This window comes from Pristiophorus japonicus, chromosome 7 (assembly GCF_044704955.1).
Source record: "Pristiophorus japonicus isolate sPriJap1 chromosome 7, sPriJap1.hap1, whole genome shotgun sequence".
NCBI lineage: Eukaryota > Metazoa > Chordata > Chondrichthyes > Pristiophoridae > Pristiophorus > Pristiophorus japonicus.
In genome coordinates this window covers 80,353,485-80,375,938 of record NC_091983.1, presented here as the reverse complement: position 1 = coordinate 80,375,938, position 22,454 = coordinate 80,353,485, and the positions used below count along the sequence as shown (strand labels likewise).

The window sequence follows — 22,454 nt, the reverse complement described above, 5'->3', positions numbered from 1 at the left end:
CAGCGAGGTCGATGCCGGGTGGTCTGTTTGGTTTTATTCTTAGTATACATCTTTGTAGCGGTTTGGTACAACTAAGTGGCTTGCTAGGCCATTTCAGAGGGCCACTTTGCTGTGGGTCTGGAGTCACATATAGGCCAGACCAGGTAAGGATGGCAGATTTTGTTCCGAAAGAACATTCATGACACGAGATGGATTTTTGCAATCACTTGGTAGTTTCAGGGTCACTGATACGATAGTTAACTGAATTTAAATTCTCCATTAAACTGCCAAGTCTCCGGATCATTGGTCCTCTGGATTACTAGTCCAGTAACATAACCACTATGTTTCTATTAGGGGGATCAAGGGGTATGGCGAGAAAGCAGGAATGGAGTACTGAAGTTGAATGTTCAGCCATGAACTCATTGAATGGCGGTGCAGGCTAGAAGGGCCGAATGGCCTACTCCTGCACCTATTTTCTATGTTTCTATGTTTCTATAACCCATGTGATCTCAATACTCATTCACACAGCATATGAGTGTGCACTTTATCCTTTGTGTGCATTTGTTGGTAATGGTAAAGATAAAAAGCAGAGTGTTTTTTGATCGTTAAGTGCTTTACTTCCTTGTTTACTGAATGGTGCTAGATGTTTAAGTGAATATACACGTGAATAATAGACATGGTCGTTGGGCATATGATCTCAATACTCCCATTCGCACAGCTTATGCATGTGTACTTTAACCTTTTTTGTGTTTGCCGGTAAAATAAAAAGCAGTGTGCGTGAGTGTTTATTGTTTACTGTGAGGGCTTTACTTCCTTGGCAGCTGTTCAGTAAATATATACATGTGAAGTACATCATAGGCAGTCCCTCGAAATCGAGGAAGACTTGCTTCCACTCTAAAAGTGTGAGTTCTCAGGTGACTGTACAGTCCAATACGGAAATTACAGTCTCTGTCACAGGTGGTTGAAGGAAGGTGTTGGTGGGGAGTCTGGTTTGACGCACGCTCCTTCCGCTGTCTGCGCTTGTTTTCTGCATGCTAGCTGCGACGAGACTCGAGGTGCTCAACGCCCTCCCGGATGCTCTTCCTCCACTTAAGGTGATCTTTGGCCAGGGATTCCCAGGTGTCGGTGTGGATGTTGCACTTTATCAAGGAGGTTTTGAAAGTGTCCTTGAAAAGTTTCTTCTGCCCACCTGGAGCACAGTTGCCATGTAGGAGTTCCTCGCCTGAGGAAGAGTGTGTTTGAAGACCAGGACCTCAAATCTGGCACCAAGCTTATGGTCTACAGGGTTGTAGTGATACCCGCCCTCCTGTATGGCTCAGAGACGTGGACCATATACAGTAGACACCTCAAATCGCTGGAGAAATACCACCAGCGCTGCCTTCGCAAGATCCTGCAAATCCACTGGGAGGATAGACGCACCGTCAGTGTTGTCGCTCAGGTCAACATCCCCAGCATCGAAGCACTGACCACACTCGACCAGCTCCGTTGGGCGGGCCATATCGTCTGCATGTCCGACTTGAGACTCCCAAAGCAAGCGCTCTACTCGGAACTCCACTCACACAATACAGTTAATGTATGCAAGGCAATTTCTACTAAAATTTGCGCATGTGGCTAAACAGTGTCGCCATCGTCTCACCTGTGACTAGTCAGCAATTTCTATTGGACAACATTGGTATAAAAGGATACATCAATGAATTAATTTGGGCTTTATTTTTCAGCACGCAAATGTTGCTTGGGGTATTCTACAACACTTTCAATCTATTCAGAATTTAAACATTTAACATTTTGCTCACGCTGGGCTTCAGTAACTATTTCTCAGCTTTTCTTTTTAAACTTTGGTACACTTTATGTCCTAAAAAGGGATACTTGAAAATAGCCAGTTGCAATTCCAATGCTACTCCACCCCTTCAAAAGCACTGCCTCCTTCAAAACAGCATTAAATATGCTTGATTTCAATCTAGGCATTTTAAGATAAAATTGCTGATAAATGACCACAATTTTTTTGGTTATAATTATATTTGAAATGTTAATAGATTAATTCACTGAGGCATTTCCAAACATGCATAAGCAGAAGCTATGAAATTAGCAGTACCTTTTTGAATGAGGGAGTGAAAGGAATGCAACCAAAAGTTCTAAAATATATGGCAAAATTACTTGTCTCAATGGAGGGGGGGGCAGGGGGTCGGGGTAAGAGGGAGGGTGTCAATTGTATAAATTAAGCAGCTGAGGAAGATAGCTACATCATGGCTCAACTAAAAGCCTCCTATTTTGAGCAAATTACGGTCCACTTGCTTAGTTTCCCATGTGGCATATGACCACTTTGGTTAGAAAATAAAAGCTAAAGCAATTTCCTGCAATATTCCTTTAATTTGTATTTAGCAAAAAAAAGTGTTGGCAAATTGGGCAAACTTGAAGCTTTGGTTCAAACAAAATATAAGTAAAGACGAGTTTGATCTGGAAGCGAAGAGACGCCTTACTCACGATATGTACTCTCATGTTAATCTAATTTACATACTGATTTTCTGAAAATGAAATACAAAATTCTAGATTATATAAAGTCAAAAATAAAAAAGTGAAATCCTTAATAAAAGCTGGAAGGAATTATGGTCACCGGGCCTTTAAAGAGTATTGGACTCAAAATGCTAGCGAGATAAACTATTTAACTGGTCCGGTCTTCTTCAATCCTTGAATGACTATACAATACTTCCCCACATTATAGGAGCACACACAAAAATGTTGTCACATCATTCAAGATAGGGAGTGCCACACGTGGTCCCCCTATTCCTGCATCTTATCCCAGACCAATTGACCAATTTGTTTTTGACCTAAAAGTTAAAGCAAAGCCAATAACTGCTTAACCCAACCCACAGCCAAAGAAAACTATATACCAATGGAGATGAGTGGGAGGCACTATAGTGTGTGGAGGATGAATATCATTTGATCGGAGCACTGCTCTTAAAATATATAGGACCACCCTCTCTTTCTCTCTCCTCAACCCCCACTTCACACCAATGAAGTTGTGCTGTCCAATAACTGATAAACCATCTTGCCTTGTACTATGGTAACCGATATTAATTGGATAGAAGAGGTAGGTAAAGGGGTTAAGGGAATAAGAGTTCCTACAATGTGCACAGGACTTTCTAACCCAATATATAAAAAGCCCAACAAGGGAGGATTTTCTATTGGATCTAGTAATGGGGAATGAACCCGAGCATACAAGAGAAGTAAAAGTAGGTGAACAGCTAGGCAATAGTGACCATAATATAATACGCTTTAAGATGATAATTGAGAAGGACATAAGTATGACGAATAAAAACAGAAAATGCTGGAAATCTCAGCAGGTCAGGCGGCATCCGTGGAGAGGAAGCAGAGTTAACGTTTAGGGTCAGAACTTTTTATTCCAGATTCCAGCATCCGCAGTATTTTGCTTTTGTATAAGTATGACGAAAACCAGTGTTATAGATTGGAGAAAAGCTCATTTGGAGGGGCTGAGAACAGAACTTGGGAAAATAAAATGGAAAACAATATTGGCAAACAATGATGTAGAACAGCAATGGGAAACATTTAAAATGGTGTTCAACAGAGTGCAGGAACAATATATTCCACTAAAAGGAAAGAACAAACTAAACACTAATATGAGACTCCATGGATGAATAATGCCATAAGGGAACAATTGAGAGTAAGGAAAGAGGCTTACAATAAGTACATACACAACAGGGGAATGCATTATAAGGGAGAATACAAAGAGATTAGGAGAGAAGTAAAAAAAAAATTAGGAAGGCAAAGTGGAACAATGAAATTAAATCAAGGAACATAAAAAAATAGTAAAATATTTTACATGCACATCAATTTAAAAAAAAAAGGAAGGTTGTGATAGGAATAGGAATAGGTCCATACAGGATGGTAGAAATAATAAATAATTATTTTGCTTCAGTATTTACCAGGGAGATAGAACAGGTGGACATGGCATTGGATGATGAGATTAGTAATGAGATAACTACATTTAAAATAAAGAGGGGATATATTAAATGAACTAATCAAACTCAAAGAGGATAAAATCCCTGGTCCGGATAGATTGCATCCACCTATTTTAAAAGAATCTAGGGAAGAGTTAGCAGAGGCATTACTACACATATTTAATAATTGATTACAAAAAGGTGTAGTGCCAGAGAATTGGTGGATAGCTAACGTAATAACTCTCTTTAAAAAGAGGGATAGAACATGTCCAGGAAATTATAGACCAGTTAGCTTAACATCGGTGATAGGAAAAATAATGGAATCCTTACTAAAGGAGAAAATAGAAGAACACCTTGAAGCAAAAAATATAGTAATGAGTACTCAGCATGGATTTCAAAAGGGAAAGTCTGGCTTGATCAATCTCATTGAATTTTCTCAAGAGGTAAGAGAGAGAGTAGACAATGGTAATGCAGTAGATGTAACTTATCTAGATTGTCAAAAGGCCTTCAATAAGGTATTTCTTCCCTAGATTCTTTTAAAATGGGTGGATGCAATCCATCCGGACCAGGAATTTTATCCTCTTTGAGTTTGATTAGTTTATTTAATATATCCCATAATAGGCTGATGAACAAGGTCAGAGAATGCAGAGTCAGGGGACAAGTAGCAGAATGGATAGCTAGCTGGCTTCAAGGCAGAAAGCAGAGAGTAGGGGTAAAAGCTATTCACAGCGGCAGAAGGTAGGTAGTGGTGTTCCACAAAGATCAGTGCTGGGACCACTGCTGTTCACAATTTATATTAACGATCTAGACTTTGGAATTAAAAACAATTTTAAATTTGCAGATGACACCAAATTGGGGGGGGGGGGGGGCAGAGTCAATTCTGAGGAGGACTGCAACAAATTACAGGAAGACATTAATAAACTTGCAGAATGGGCATATAATTGGCAAATGAAGTTCAACACTGATAAATGTGAGGCATTACATTTTGATAGGAAGATCACTTATTCATTGGAGGGTGCAAGTCTAGGTGGGGTAGGAGGAACAAAGGGATCTCGGAGTACAAATCACTAAAAGTTGCGGCACAGGTTAAGCAAGGACATAAAAAAGCAAACCAAGCACTTGGGTTTATTTCTAGCTGCATAGAATTGAAAAGTTGGGAAGTTATCCTAAACCTGTATTAAACCTTGGTTAGACCACACTGCGAACAGTTGTGGTCACCATATTGTAAAAAAGGATAGAGAGGCACTGAAGAGGATGCAGAGAAGATTTAAAAGGATGATATCAGAAATGCGAGGGTATACAGATCAGGAAAGGATGATCAATACAAGATAGTCATCAAGAAATCCAATAGGGAATTCAGAAGAAACTTCTCCACCCAAAGAGTGGCGAGAATGCGGAACTCACTGCCACAGGGAGTGGTTGAAGCGAATAGTATAGATGCATTTAAGGGGAGGTTAGACAAGCATATGAGGGAGAAGGGAATAGAGGGTTATGCTGATAGATTTAGATGAGGAAAGATGGGGGGAGGCTCGAGTGGAGCATAAATGCCAGTATGGACTGGTTGGGCCGAATGGCCTCTTTCTGTGCCGTATATCCTATGTAATGGTCTGGTAATATTCCTGAGCAGCCTTAATGTTAATAACTCGTCAATTGATGTGCCAGCTGGACTGTTCTACTGTCCATTTGCCTTAGGATACTTTCCAGATAGTTACTACTCCATCTAGTCATGAATGCATCTGTTAAAGGAGGCGGGGTGGCATTGCTGGTTAAAGAGGAAATTAATGCAATAGTAAGAAAGGACATTAGCTTGGATGATGCGGAATCAGTATGGGTGGAGCTGCGGAATACCAAGGGGCAGAAAACGTGAGTGGGAGTTGTGTACAGACCACCAAAGAGTAGTAATAAGGTTGAGGACAGCATCAAACAAGAAATTAGGGATGCATGCAATAAAGGCACAGTAGTTATCATGGGTGACTTTAATCTACATATTGATTGGGCTAACCAAACTGGTAGCAATACGGTGGAGGAGGATTTGCTGGAGTGTATTAGGGATGGTTTTCTAGACCAATATGTCGAGGAACCAGCTGGCCATCCTAGACTGGGTGATGTGTAATGAGAATGGGCTAATTAGCAATCTTGTTGTGCGAGACCCCTTGGGGAAGAGTGACCATAACATGGTAGAATTCTTTATCGGGATGGAGAGTGATACAGTTAATTCAGAAACTAGGGTCTTGAACTTAAGGAAAGGTAACTTCGATGGTTTGAGGCGTGAATTGGCTAGAATAGACTGGCAAAAAATACTTAAAGGGTTGACGGTGGATAGGCAATGGCAAACATTTAAAGATCACATAGATGATCTTCAGCAATTGTACATCCCTGTCTGGAGTAAAAATAAAACGGGGAAGGTGGCTCAACCGTGGCTAACAAGGAAAATTAAGGATAGTGTTAAATCCAAGAAGAGGCATATAAATTGGCCAGAAAAGGCAGCAAATCTGAGGACTGGGAGAAATTTAGAATTCAGCAGAGGACAACAAAGAGTTTAATTAAGAGGGGGAAAATAGAGTACGAGAAGAAGCTTGCCGGGAACATAAAAACTGTCTGCAAAAGCTTCTATAGATATGTGAAGAGAAAAAGATTAGTGAAGACAAACGTAGGTCCCTTGCAGTCAGATTCAGGTGAATTTATAATGGGGAACAAAGAAATGGCAGACCAATTGAACAAATGCTTTGATTCTGTCTTCATGAAGGAAAACACAAATAACCTTCCGGAAGTACTAGAGGACTGAGGGTCTAGTGAGAAGGAGGAACTTAAGGATATCCTTATTAGGCGGGAAATTGTGTTAGGGACATTGATGGGATTGAAGGCTGATAAATCCCCGAGGCCTGATAGTCTGCATCCCAGAGTACTTAAGGACATGGCCCTAGAAATAGTGGACGCTTGGTGATCATTTTCCAACAGTCTATCGACTCGGGATCAGTTCCTAAGGACTGGAGGGAGAGAGAAAACGGGTAATTATAGACCGGTTAGCCTGACATCAGTGGTGGGGAAAATGTTGGAATCAATTATTAAGGATGAAATAGCAGCGCATTTGGAAAGCGGTGACAGGATCGGATCAAGTCAGCATGGATTTATGAAAGGGAAATCATGCTTGATGAATCTTCTGGAATTTTTTGAGGATGTAACTAGCAGAGTGGATAAGGGAGAACCAGTGGATGTGGAGTATTTGGACTTTCAAAAGGCTTTTAACAAGGTCCCACACAAGAGATTGGTGTGCAAAATCAAAGCACATGGTATTGGGGATAATATACTGACGTGGATAGAGAACTGGTTGGCAGACAGGAAGCAGAGAGTCGGGATAAACGGGTCCTTTTCAGAATGGCAGGCAGTGACTAGTGGAGTGGCGCAGGGCTCAGTGCTGGGACCCCAGCTCTTTACAATATACAGCAATGATTTGGATGAAGGAATTGAGTGTAATATCTCCAAGTTTGCAGATGACACTAAACTGGGTGGCGGTGTGAGCTGTGAGGGGGACGCTAAAAAGCTGTAGGGTGACTTACGACAGGTTAGGTGAGTGGGCAAATGCATGGCAGATGCAGTATAATGTGGATAAATGTGAGGTTATCCACTTTGGGGGCAAAAATGCGAAGACAGAATAGTATCTGAATGGTGGCAGATTAGGAAAAGGGGAGGTGCAATGAGACCTGGGTGTCATGGTTCATCAGTCATTGAAAGTTGGCACACGGGTACAGCAGGCGGTAAAGAAGGCAAGTAGTATGTTGGCCTTCATAGCTAGGGGATTTGAGTATAGGAGCAAGGAGGTCTTACTGCAGTTCTACAGGGCCTTGGTGAGGCCTCACTTGGAATATTGTGTTCAGTTTTGGTCTCCTAATCTGAGGAAGGACGTTCTTGCTATTGAGGGAGTGCAGCGAAGAGTCACCAGACTGATTCCCAGGATGGCTGGACTGACATATGAGGAGAGACTGGATTAACTGGGCCTTTATAAATTGGAGTTTAGAAGGATGAGAGGAGATCTCATAGAAACATGCAAGATTCAGACGGGACGAGATTGGTTAGATGCGGGTAGATTGTTCCCGATGTTGGAGAAGTCCAGAACCAGGGGACACAGTCTTAGGATAAGGGGTAGGCCATTTAGGACTGAAATGAGGAGAAACTTTTTCACTCAGAGTTGTTAACCTGTGGAATTCCCTGCCGCAGAGAGTTGTTGATGCCAGTTCATTGGATATATTCAAAAGGGAGTTAGAGATGGCCTTTATGGCTAAGGGGATCAAGGGGTATGGAGAGAAAGCAGGAAAGGGGTACTGAGGGAATGATCAGCCATGATCTTAATCGAATGGTGGTCAAAGGGCCAAATGGCCTTCTCCTGCACCTATTTTCTATGTTTCAATGTTACCACTGTTAACTGTGGAATATGGAGAGTATTGCAATCTTGTTCATCGTGTTTTCTGTGATAATCACAAGGCTCAGTGGAGAGGCTTGACTGGATTGGTTGATTGAAAAGGACCTCTATCTGACCTAAAAATTTTGCCATTTGAAACTACTACTGTCATTTGACTAAACATACTTTAATATCCTTTCACTGTGATCCACTAAAAGAGAATATTCAAAATACTGTAAACCAATCTGACTGGGCTTCTGAAATAATGCTCCAGGAAATATTAGCTCCTTCTTGAGTTGCAGCCTGTTTATTATTGTGTGTTATTCTCAGTCCTTTGACCATACTGAATGTATTATCATCATCATCATCATAGGCAGTCCCTAGAAACGAGGATGACTTGCTTCCACGCCAAAAAGGGACGAGTTCACAGGTGTTTCAATGAAGGACCTAATATTCCAGGTCCCGAACTGCATAGTGAAGGGTGGAAGATGCCGGTGCATGAATTTTATTTTTTAAAACGTGTGATGGCCGATGCATACCAGCCGCCACGAGCTTGACATCTTGGTCCAGTGGCAAGGATTAACCAAGACGACTGGAGACCAGCTCTGCTGCACGGACCTAGTGTGCATATATACATATATATATATATCGCAGTGTGGGCTGGCCCATGCTGACCCTGGGCCCCCGCCTCTTCTGGGCCCCGATCATGTCCCTCTACGAACTCTCGCTGTTCCTCCGCCCCGACCTCGCCGCTCCAGCTGTACCTGCCAGCACTCCAATCACCGACCTGGATTTGGGAAACCTCAAATCTAGTCGCCCTCTTCACAGCCATCGCCTTCCTGCAGCAACACGCACTGCTCCATCTGCAGGCCGGGGCCATTAAAGGGAGCAACGTGTGACAGTGTATTCTGCACAGCTTATTGGCAGATCTTGCGTATTGGAATCTCAATGACCCAAATTATCTAGGTATGGATGGAGATTCTGCATCCTAATGCATTCTACATTTGCTTCAATCAGCTATTTGAAAATGCTGGGTGCTGAGAAGAGGCTGAAGGAGAAAACCTCAAAACTGATAGATTGCATCATCAAAGCATGCAGTGAAATGTTATCGTAGGATTTTCCCATTATAAGTATTTTAAGTAACTTTTTCCCAATCGTGACATTTTGTCATATGGGTTTCTATAATAAAAACGTGACAGGAAATAGGTTAACATGTACAAGAACTGTGTGCCATACACGAGATACATAGAAACATACTCTTATGGATTTTGGAAAGATTGTTATGATGTAATCTTTAAATAAAATTAGGAATAAAAATGTCAGCCATTTTCAAAAGCACGTGTGAACAGTGCCAGACAGTGATGTGCAATGTTGGGTTACTCCGACACAGGTAGCAACTAACATGCTAATGTTTTCTAGGGCAGTCCGTTGAAAATTTGTATTTTCAAATATTATTTGCCAAAACACCAGCACTACATGCAAACTGCTACTCATTGTTCAAAACATTCTTTTAGACAGATCAATCTACATAAATATTAACCAAGAATGAAGACATTTTAAATTGCATTCACTGAATGAGCCCAAATTTCCCCTAGAGTGGCGCAGTTAGGGGTGGTACGCCGACTTTCTAAGCCAAAAAAAAGCGGCAAAAACTTACCTTACACTTTGGCCGCTCCCTTGTCATCCGGATCCATCGGCGTGGGGGGGGTGGGGGGCTGAGCGCGGCCGGCAGGGGGGTGGGGCTTAGACTCAGCGTCTTGTGGAGTGTCGGCAGGGGAAGCATGTGCATATGCGCAATGGACATTTCAGCATGCGCGCATGCGCGGTGCAGCAGGAAGCTTGGCAATTGGCCAATTAAAGGGAGAATGTCCTCAGTATCATTGGTAATAGACTATATATAAAGATAAGGTTTAAATATTGATTTTTGTGTGGCTGAGGGAGTGGAAAGGAGTGCTGGATAGGTGGAAGAAAGGTGAGGTCTGATTTTTGAACATTACCTGAGTGTAAGTCCAATACGCATATGGTGCAAGAGCGTGCCACACGAAAAAAGAACTTCCTCTGTGAGAAAGTGGAGAAACTAGTGACTGTCATTGAGCAGAAATGGCTGGAGCTGGATATCAGCAAGAGTGGTCCGTCAAAAGTTTCACCCAAGGAAATGAGAAGATGGAACCTAGTTGCAGAAGAATACTCCGCAGGGTCAATACCGTAAGATCTGGCAGCCAGTGCAAGAAGAAATGGCAGGACGTTGGTCATGTAGTGAGTGTAAGTAATATCTTCATCTTTAAATTGAATTGCAATTTAAAATGTGACCATCTGTATGTGTCCACCCATCAGAAGCGCACCATGTGTGAACATTAATATTTTCATCTTTGCAGAAGAAATTGGCCCACAACAAAAGGGAAAGACCTAGAACAGGAGGAGGTCTGCCAAATCTGCACCAACTGTCACCCCTGGAACAGAGGGTTTCTGCCTTGCTGAGTCGCGCCAGCAGAAAAAGAATCAGCTCTGAACAAGCTGGACCCACACGCGAAGGTGAGGGTGAGTCATTAAAATGCATAGTCGCCCTTCAAATCAACCTGCTGACTGGTCTGCTACGCATCAGACTACTCATGCCACCCATCCTGCCCCTTCCTGTGCTGCTAACCATTTGATTGTTCTGTTGTATTTTGCAGAAGACGACGACACTCAACATCCTGAAGATCCACCAGAAGATCCAGATGCGTGCGCTCCAGACTAAGACGGGTGGAGGGAAGAGGGGTCCATGGAAATGTGCTCATGGGAGAATGCTGACCGCGATATGGATCAGTCCATAGTACAGGGCATCACACTGCTAGAAACCTCCATGAGCTCCTCGGCGACATTCCATGGGTTCACACCTCCCGAGGTCGCAGGTCTCAGTGGCGGTCATGAAATGCATGTTGGAACGTCCAGTGCCCCACCGTCCCAGCCTGTGCCTCACACTGGAGGGGTGCCACTAGGCAGACCTACGGCGAGGGGAAGAAGAAACTGACCAGTCTCTCCTGAGATGCAGCCCTCAGCAGAGGTTAATCATGTTCTGTCATTGGGTGAGGAGACCAATGCCCTCACAAGATCACTCGTGGCGGCCGTCAATGGGTTGGGTGATGAGGTAGCGACACTGTCGGGTGAAATCTCAGCACTGAGACGGGAAGTGAGGGCGGGCATTTCAGAGGGTGTGCAAACAATGGCAGATGCCATGAGGGAGCTAGCTTCTGCAATATGGGCACAAACGCCGGATATTCAAATGCCACTCCCACTTCAATCCATGCACCAGCCACCGGTGAGACCCAAGCCGGGCCTCCACCACCATCACCGACCCGATGAGGAAGTGCACTTTCCCCGAGATGTGGGTGAGGGATGGATGCAGCCTTTCTTTGCTGTTGTTGTTGTCGTTGAAAATATCCAATAAAAGATATTTTGCATTAAAACTGAATCATGTTCCATTAGGACCATGCAACATTTAGGGACTGTAAAAAGTAAAAATCCCTCACCCCTACAGTCATGCGTACCTGCCACCCATAGCCCTGGCGGGAGGGCTAGCCAGTGTGTTCTGCAGTCGGCAAGGTAGGGCTGCTCTATTTCAGTAGTTGATTTATCTTTCATTTATTTTTGATGTTGTGCAGCTGTTGTGCTGATGTTATGAAGGTCTTTAGTGCTTTAGAATCCTCTAACTCACCTTTCCGCCCCCCCCACCCCCATCTCTGGCTACCTGTGATGATTTCTTAAATGTAGGTAAGGTTTTTCTGTGCCTACAAAAGTGGCCACATACACTGGCTTAAGTTAGTTTGGAGTAACTTTCAGCTGGCCAAATTTGCTTCCATGGCCAGAAGAGGCGCAAGAGGCTTGTCACGCCCCCTTTTGGAGAGAACAAACTAAACTAGAAAAAAACCTAACTAACTGACTTACACTGGAGCAAGTTAAATAGGGAAATTTACGATTTTTAAGTTACTCCAAAAAAAGCTACTTACTCAAAAAAAACGGGGCAACTCCTGGGGAAATTTGAGCTCATTGAACATTTGTATACGTCTGCTTAAAGTAGCAACGTTTGATACAATTGATGTGATGTCTGAGCCAATCTAAAAGAACATCTGCAGAAACAAGTAAATAACTCTTATTCAAATAACAGCCTTTTCTTTTAAATAGAGCTGTCAAGCATTTAGATTTTGACATGGGAGATAGAAGGGCATCCGCAGGAAGAACTGAAAATGTATCCCGACAACATAAAGTGCTGAATACCAGTTCTTAGCTAAGTTTGCAAATGAATAGAATAGGATGCATTCCAAATTCAGGTTTCAAACATAGTGAGCTAACCCTTTCTCATTATATTATTTATCCTTTGATTAAGAGGTGACCTGCAGATGTAACTTCCTCAAAGTGAATAATCATGGCAATCCAGGAATCAATTTGTGAAAAGTGACTAAATAAACTGAGGTAATCCCCTTTCTCCTCATAAAATAAGGTTTGATGGTTGGTATTGGTCGAGATATTTGCAAGAAACTATATTCAATCAGTTTACATAGGCTGTTACAACAGGTTGTTTAGCCCAACTCGTGCATGGTGGTGTTTATCCCCCACATGAGCAGCAATCTTAATTCCATGTGCCCGCCCTGCCCCATCTCTTTCAACCATTTATCCAACCTATTCTTAAAACGTTAACGTGGTCTCTGCTTCAAGCACCAACTCCAGGTAATGCATTCCAGGACCTCAACCCCTCTTTAAAAAAAAAAAGTTTTGCCTGCTCTCTATCCTAAAATTCATGCACCCTATAGACACTCCAACCAGGAGTCTGTTTCTAACATACCTTGTCCCACCCTTTCAAAATTTTAAACACCCCATAATTTATTTTAATAAAAATTGCCCAGATTTTTCAAGTCTTTTTTTATATTTGTATTTCCTTAAAGACAGCATCCTAATGAATCTGTTCTGTACCCTTCCTATTGCCTCAACATTTTTGCTATAGTATAAAGCCCAAATCTGCGCAGTACGCCAACTGTCATCTTAACAAGGTTTCATCTAAAATCACAATTTATATCTGGACTATTATATTCCATAACTTTTGCTTTAAAATCCAGTATCCCATTAGCTTTTTATGGTTTATACAATTGAGGCACTGCTTTTAATGTCTTATGAACCTGAACCATTAAATTCCTCTGATTTTCCAAATCAGTCAACCTGTCCCATAATTTAGTAAATCAAAATGTTCCAGCTCACAATCACTGACATTGAAATCCATCGGCCACGTTTATGATCATTATAACACACCATCACTACCTGCTTGCAGCTTCCTTTGGTCCTCAGAATTATTTCTTATTAGTTACGTATTGTTTGTAAATTTGGACACCACACCCAAACACAAATCATTGATGTACACAGTTAACAGAACACCATTACCCACTTCCCATCACTGAGGAACTCCCCTTAATTCTTGCTCTCTGCTTACAGATCACCATTTTGAATGAATAGAAACATAGAAAATAGGTGCAGGAGTAGGCCATTCGAGCCTACACCACCATTCAATAAGATCATGGCTGATCATCACCTCAGTACCCCTTTCCTGCTTTCTCTCCATACTCCTTGATCCCTTTAGCTGTAAGGGCCATATCTAACTCCCTCTTGAATACATCCATTGAACTGGCATCAACAACTCTCTGCGGTAGAGAATTTCACAGGTTAACAACTCAGTTGTTAGAAAAGGAGGTGCTGTCGTTTGAATTATTTAGCAACTTTTCACAAATTGGATCCTGCTCCATTGAGCATACACTATACATTTTTGCTTCCATAAATTCAAAGAGCACAATTGTGAACATACCTGGTGCACAACTGGATTAGCTAATCATTGCCATGTCTGCCTTGACCACATTAAATTGCATCAGGCCTTATTCACCTGTCGAACTGCCCCACTATACGATCATCCGAGAGAGCAGACATAACCTCAGACTCCATTACTCTACTGCAAACCACCTTCTAAAATCCCTTGCTCCTCCACACTCACCTCCTACAGTGTGTGCAGCGTTCATGGATTTACTCAAGAGAACATCCATTATAGCTGCCTATTCAGCTTTCCCAGCCCTACTGGACCAAACCTTTTGCCAGTCCCATCCCACCCTAGAACCTTCAGCTTCATGTTTCTCCCGAACTTCCTCCAAGCTCATCTCATCCAAGAGACCTACTTCCTGCTCCCTTGACCTATTCCCACTATACTCTTTCAGTTTTGGTGAAAGGTCATCAACCTGAATCAATACTGTTTCTCTCTTCACAGATGCCGCATGACCTGCCAAGTGTTTTCCAGCATTTCCTGTTTTTATTTCAGATTTCCAGCATTTGCAGTATTTTGCTTTAGTCCCACTAAATTCTTGATTGCCCAACTTCCTTTCATGGCCCCCATTTTAACCATAAGTAGTCGGTTTCCATGTGTATGCTGATGACACACAGCTCTACCCACCCATCACCTCTCTCAACCCCCCTGCCTCTGCTGTTGTGACTGTGTGCCCAACATCCAGTTTTTGGATCAGCTGCAACTTCCTCTAGATAAACATTGGCAAGACTGAAAATATCTTCAGTCCTCGCCACCAACTCTATCCCTCTCCCCAGCCATTGTCTCAGATAGAAACAGACTGTTTGCAACTTCGGTATCCTGTTCCACCCTGAGCTGACCTCATTACTCCATATCCTCTCCATCACATTCTGGCCTCATGTAAAATCCCCCTCGCTGTCCTTCACCACCGGTTGCTATGCCTTCTACTACCGAGGTCTCACTAGCTAGCATTGCGTCCCAAGCCCCTCTGCCTCCCCACCTCCTTTAAGTCCATCAATGAAGCCCACCTCTTTGACCAAGATTTTGATCACTCTTTCTAATCTCTCCTTCTTTGGTTTGGTGTCCTATTTTCATATGCCAGTGAAGCACCATGACAGTGTTTTCGACGTTAAAAGCACTATAAAATTGCAAGATGTTGTTGACATCCTCTAAATTTGCAATAAATACAGAAATAGAAATTTTCAGAATTGTCTTCAGTGTGTGGTCATAGACAGACTTGAACAGAAAGCCAGCAACTTTGTTAACTATCAACTGGGACAGCAATCACTACATTACTCAATTTTGTATAAATAAATTTTAGAATATGAGGGGAGCAGTGAAGACACCCATGAACATTATGAGAAGCTGGATAATCAGTTAGTTTAGTCTTGTCCCTTCATCAGCCACTGCGTATTCAGGACACCTTGCTGGGACAGATGGACAGGATTGGATTTGGCTATGATGAAGCCATGGCTAGATAACCTGCTAACACTCACCATCTAGGTTGATATATGAAGAATGGCTACTTGATTTAAGCATTCCATTCAGAGCCACTGAGCATGAGACCTACTACTGTCTATTAAACCTCAGAGCAAAGAATAGATATCTCTCTGCCCCAAGACATTTCAAGAACTAGCTGCTGATTGTAGCCACAAGAAAGAACTTCAAAGGAGTTACATTTATATAGTGCCTTTCACTTCCTTAGGATGTCCCAAAGTTCTTTGAGGATGTAACGAGCAGGGTGGATAAAGGGGATGTGGTGTATTTGGATTTCCAGAAGGCATTTGATTAGGTGCCATACAAAAGGTTACTGCACAAGATATAAGTTCATGGGGTTGGGGTAATATTAGCATGGATAGACGATTGGCTAACAAACAGAAAACAGAGAGTCGGGTTAAATGGGTCATTTTCCGGTTGGCAAACAGTAACTAGTAGGGTGCCGCAGGGATCGGTGCTGGGGCCTCAACTATTTACAATCTATATTAATGACTCGGATGAAGGGATCGGGGGAAATATAGCCAAGTTTGCTACCGATACAAAGATGGGTGGGAAAGCAAATTGTGAGGAGGACACAACAAATCTGCAAAGGGATATAGACAGGCTAAGTGAATGGCAAAAAATTGGCAGATGGAGTAAAATGTGGGAAAATGTGAGGTCATCCACTTTGGCAGGAAAAATAAAGCAGCAAATTATAATTTAAGTGGAGAAAAATTGCAAAGTGCTGCAGTAGAGAGAGACCTGGTGGCCCTTGTGCATGAAACACAAAAAGTTAGTATGCAGGTACAGTAAGTAATCAGGAAGGCCAATGGAATCTTGGCCTTTATTGCAAGGGTTATAGAGTATAAAAGCAGAGAAGTCCTGCTACAACTGTACAGGGTATTGGTGAGGCCACACCTGGAGTACTGTGTACAGTTTTGGTCTCCGTACTTAAGGAAGGATATACTTGCATTGAAGGCTGTTCAGAAGGTTCACTAGGTTGATTCCAGAGATGAGGGGGTTGACTTATGAAGATAGGTTGGGTAGTTTGGGTCTATACTCATTGGAATTCGGAAGAATGAGAGGTGACGTTATCGAAACATAAAAGATAAAGAGGGGGCTCAACAGGGTCGGTGCAGAGAGGATATTTCCACTCATAGGGGAAACTAAAACTAGGGGACATAGGGCCCAAGTTTCCACATGATTCGCGCCTGATTTTTAGGAGCAACTGGTGGAGAACGGACTATTTTAGAAATCGCAATTCTCCACATTTTTTTTTTCTGCAGTTCTAGTCAGGTAGAACAGTTCTAGTTTAGAACAGAATTTGTTCTTCAAAAGGGGGCATGTCCGGCCACTGACGCCTGATTTGAAAGTTTCCACAGTGAAAATGTACTCCAAACTAAAGTAGAATGGAGCCAGTGAAGATTTTTGTAGAACTGAAAAAACCTGTTCTACACATTAAAAAATCAGGCGCAGGTTACAAATTAGGCGTCCAGAACGAGGTGGGGGGGGGGGGGGGGGGGAAGGGAACTCATTAAATTCGACAATAAATCCTTATTTATACTTCTACAAATAAATCCAACCTGAATAAACATTTATAAGCCAAGAAAAGATTAAATAAACCATCTTCCTACCTGTGTGAAAGTGCTTCAGACAGGGAGAATTCTGCAGCCGTTCGTGTCGCTGAGCGGGAGGGAGAGAGAGAGAGAGAGAGAGAGAGAGAGAGAGAGAGAGAGAGAGAGAGAGAGAGAGAGAGAGAGAGGTAGAGAGGTAGATAGAGATAGAGAGGGAGATAGAGAGGGAGGGAGGGAGAGAGAGAGAGGAGGGAGAGAGCGCGAGCGGGAGGGGGGGGGAAGCGGGTGTCGGGTCGGGGCGAGGGGGGAGCGGGTGTCGGGTCGGGTCTGGTCGGCGGGGGGGGGGGGGGGGGGAAGGAGGAGAAGAGCGGGTGTCGGGTCGGGGGAGGGGGGGGGGGAGCGGGTGTCGGGTCGGGTCGGGGGGGGGTGGGCAGGAGCTGGCCGTGGGAGGAGCCTTATTCACACAGCCCCAGTGAGGGCATTCAGCCAGGGCTAGGGGCTGCGTGCTTCGGGCCCCTCCCACACAGTTCGGCGCCTGGAGCTACTGCACTTGCGTGCCGACTGTAGCGCGCATGTTCAGAGGTCCCGGCACTGTTTTCAGCGCCGGGACCTGGCTCCACCCCCCCACAGCTCGTGCTGGCTGTGCCGAGGGCCAGAGGACCTGTAAGTAGGTGGAGAATACAGAGGATTTTTTTAGGCGCCGTTTTAGGCGCGAAAAACGGGCGCCCAGCTCGGAGGGGCGCCCGTTTTTTTTCTTGTGGAAACTTGGGCCCATTGTCTCAGAATAAGGGGCCGCCCATTTAAAACAGATGAGGAGGAATTTCTTCTCTCAGAGGGTTGTAAATCAGTGGAATTCTCTGCCCAGAGAGCTGTGGAGGCTGGATCATTGAATATATTGAAGGCGGAGATAGACAGCTTTTTGAGCGATAAGGGAATAAAAGGTTATGGGGAGCGGGCAGGGAAGTGGAGCCGAGTCCATGATCAGATCAGCCATGATCTTATTAAATGGCGGAGCAGGCTCGAGGAACCAAATGGCCTACTCCTGCTCCTATTTCTTATGTTCTTATAGCATTTCACAGCTAATAAATTACTTTTGAAGTGCAGTCAATGTTTTATGGGAAAACTTGGCAGCCAATTTGCACACAGCAAGTCATACAAACAGCAATGTGATAACTGACCATTTAATCTGTTCTGATTGTGTTGGTTGAGGATGAATGTTGGTCAGAGCATCAGAATAACCCCATGCTCTTCTTTTTAAAAAAAAGTCTCATGGGATCGATTATGTCCAAATGGACAGGCAGATTGGAGTTCTGTTCTCATCCAAAAGATAACCACCACCAACAATCCAGCACTCCCACAGTACTGTACTGAAGTGTCAGCCTAAAATGTGTACTTAAGGCCTGGAGTGGGGCTTGAACCAATAGTCTTCTGACTCAGAAGCGACAGTGCTCAAATTGAGCCAAGCTGACACTTGGGAGAGGAGATTCTTCTACTCCAGCTTGATACAGACATTTAACCCATGCAGCCATGGAAACTTTAATGAGCAATCAACAAGACGAAGGATTTTAGCACCAAAAGAAACTAATACCAAACCTGAAAAGCAAAGTCAAATTATGATAAGGCAAAAAGCACCAGATGGACAATGAAGTTGAATTATTTAGAACTTCAAAGATCTTTTTGCTAGAAGTGTCCAGACAGTCTATTACTAACTAAAGCAGGTTTACAATTCTTTACTCTCAGGGCCCAAGTTTACCCCTCCGTGAGGTGCGCCGACTCTGTAGAAAAACCGCGCCTAAAACTTACCCCCGCTGCTGGAACGTTGCAGGCCCTTGGCGTAACGCAGCAGAAGCAGTGGGGAGGGGGGGTGGAGCTAGGGCCGTGCTGGATCAACACAGCTGGAAGGAGGGGCGGGGCTAGGGCCCAGCGTGTTTTTGAGTGCTGGCAGCATTGCGCATGCGCGTTGGAGCATGTGCGATGCGCAATGGGTCAGAAACACTGGCAATCGGCCATCTTTAAAGGTAAAGCCTGCTGAGTGATTTTTGAGTGCCCGAAGGAGTGGAAAGCCTTCTCATTGATTTTTGGTGCCTGAAGGAGTGCTGTTAGCAGTACTGTGGAAGAAATCAGCTGCTGGAATCAGTGAGTGCTCTGTGTTGCTGCTAAACTTCCAGGAGTGCTGCATAGGTGCATGCAAAGTAAGGACTGTGTGTTTTGAAAAATCACTGAGTGTCAATTCAATACAGCAATGCAACAACGTGCACCAAGAACGAAGAATTTCTTGCATGACGAAGTGGAGATACTAGTTAATGTCATTGAGAACAGATGGCAGGAGCTGGATACCAGCAACAGAGGTCGCACAAAATGTGCCACCCAATGAAAAGAAGAAACGCTGGAACCTAGTTGCAGAAGATTACTGCGCAGTGGTGAATACAATGAGATCTGGAAGCCAGTGTAAAAAGAAATGGCATGACCTTGGTTAAGTAGTTAGTGTAATATTTTCATTTTTCAATGGAATTGCAATTGTAAATGTGACCATCTGTATATGTCCCACCCAGCAGAAAGACACCCTCTCTTAAAAAGTTATATTTTCATCGTTGCAGAAGAAATTCGTCCACAACAATAAGGAAACTCGAACAGGAGGAGGCCCACCAAATCTGCACCAACTGACACCCTTGGAACAGAGAGTGGCTGCTTTGATGAGTCGCACCTGGAGAAAAACAATCAGTACTACACAAGCTGGGCCCACACGCGAGGGAGAAGGTAAGTCCTGAAAATGCATCATGCCCTTCAAATCAACCTGCTGCCTGGCCTGCTACGTGTGAGACTACTCATGCCACCCATCCTGCCCCCTCCTGTGCTGCTAACGATTTGACTGTGCTGTTATATTTTGCAGAACATGATGCCAATCCTGAAGATCCAGGAGATTCAGATGCGTACGATCCAGACCAAGGTTGGGGGTAGGAGGAGGGGGGCATGGATGTGTGTTCAGGGGAGAATGTTGATCTTAATATGGATCAGTCCATAGTACAGGACTTCACTTTGCCAAACACTTCCATGAGTTCTGGTCCGACATTCCAAGGTTTCATTACCTCCCCATCCTTGCGTAGTCCTTTAAGTTCTGCTGCGACATACCATCGTTTCTTCACGTACCCATCCGCATATAGTGATGTAAGTTCTGGTGCGACATTCGATGGTTTCACAGATTCCAAGGTTGCAAGTTCCGGTGGTGGTGGTGGTGGAATGCAGCTTGTAACACCCAGTGCCCCACTGTCAGAGGTTGCGGGTCCCAGTGGTGGTGGTGGAATGCAGCTTGGAAGACCAGGGCCCCACCGTCCCAGCCTGCGCCGCCCAGTGCTCGTGAGGTGCCGCTTGGAATATTCAAGGCCCCAGCGTCCCAGCCTACGCCTCGCACTGGAGGGTTGCTGCAAGGCAGACCCCAGGATGAGGGGAAGGAGAATCCGACCACGCTCTCCTGAGATGCAGCGTGCAACAGATGTGGTTGAGGTTATGGCACTGGGTGTGGAGACCAATGACCTTACCCGATCACTCATGGACACCATCAGTGGGGTGGGTGATGAGGTAATGGGACCGTCGCGAGAAATAGCAGTCATGACACGGGAACTGAAGGAGGGAATGTCAGAGGCAGTGCAAACGACGGCACAGGCCGTTATGGAGGGCCTGTGTGAGGTAGCTGTTGCAATAAGGGCACACAGCCCAGCCAATCAAATGCCACCCCCATGAAGACGTGCACATTCACCGAGATGTGGATGAGAGATGGGTACCGCCTTTCTTTGCTGCTGCTGTTGTTGTTACTGTTGTAACTATTTTCAAATTTAAATTGTTTTTTTAAGTTTTGTAACTTTACAACTTTGTGATCTTAAAGTTTTTAAGTGATCTTAAAGAGTCATATTAAAGTAAAGTTTGATACAAGAATTATTTTATTACACTAAAGTGAAAAACATTGCAAACTTTTCAATAAAATATATTTTACATTAAAACTGAATCATGTTCCATTAACACAACACAACATTTAGGAACTGCAAAAAACAAACATGTCCATGTGGAACAGTTGTTGCTGAGCCCTCAGGCATCAGTGAAGCGTTCACAGATGAGCTGCTGGCGCAAGGCTCGAGTAATTGTTAAAGGAGCACGATGGCCCGGCCTCCTCCAACATTGTGCTCCGGCCTCAGGCACTTGCCTGATCGTCGTCGTCATCATCCTCCTCCACCACCATCATCTCCTGCTCGTCACCTGCATCTTCCAAATCATTATCAGCCACTCTCACCGCAGGTGGGTCTTCTTCCACTATCAGCTGCTGCTGCCTCATGATGGCTAAGTTGTGCAGCATGCAGCACACAACAGTGAACTGACCGACAATCTCTGGGGAATATTGCAAGTGGCCTCCGGAATGGTCCAGGCATCGGAAATGCTGTTTCAAAATGCCAAATGGTCCTCTCTATGATGTTGCGTGTCGTAATGTGCGACATGTTGTATTGATGGTCAGCTTCCGTCGGGTTACGTGTAGGGGCGTCATGAGCCAGGTGGTCAGGCCGTACCCTTTGTATCCCAGTAGCCAGCTCTGCCCTTCTGGCTGCTGCTCAACCATGTCAGATACAACGCTGTCGCATAAGATGAACGCATCATGGGTGCTTCCAGGGTATCTTGCATCGACTGACATGATGCGCTGCATGCTGTCACACACAAGCGGCACATTAATGGAGTGGAAGGCTTTTCTATTCCTGAACTGCCCGGCATCCTCCACAGGTGCTCGCAAAGCGATGTGGGTACAATCAATGCAGCCCTGTACCTTTGGGAAGCCAGCAATCTCTGGGAACCCCACAGCCCTGTCATGGATTGCTTGGGCGGTCATTGGGAACTTGAAGTCATTCCTCCGCGCATACAATGCAGCAGTGATCTGGTGAATGCAAACATGTACTGCACGTTGAGAGATGGAGCACATATCTCCAGTTGTAGCTTGAAACGATCCCGAGGCCTAGAAGGAAAGTGCAGCTGTAACCTTCATTTCAACAGACAAGGCAGTCCACCTGCTGCTTCTCGGCTGTAAATCTGGTCTCAGCAACTCACGGAAAACTTCTCTGCGGAAACGCAGCCTTTTGACACAATCTGCCTCACTCAGGTCCAGGTATGAATGCCTGACTCGATATTGCCAAGGTGGGTAAATCCCCCTGCTCAGCAGCCTACGGGCTATGATGTTCCTGATGCGATGAGCTCTGATCAATTCTCTCCTACATAGCACCAGGATG

General features: G+C 44.2%; 1 protein-coding gene across 12 annotated transcripts in view; it reads right to left on the bottom strand.

The window, feature by feature from the left end:
* The window catches only part of LOC139267173 (pumilio homolog 2-like), a 156,694-nt gene that overhangs the window by 94,836 nt on the left and 39,404 nt on the right, over positions 1-22,454 (bottom strand). The gene's annotated exons all lie outside the window — the stretch shown is intronic.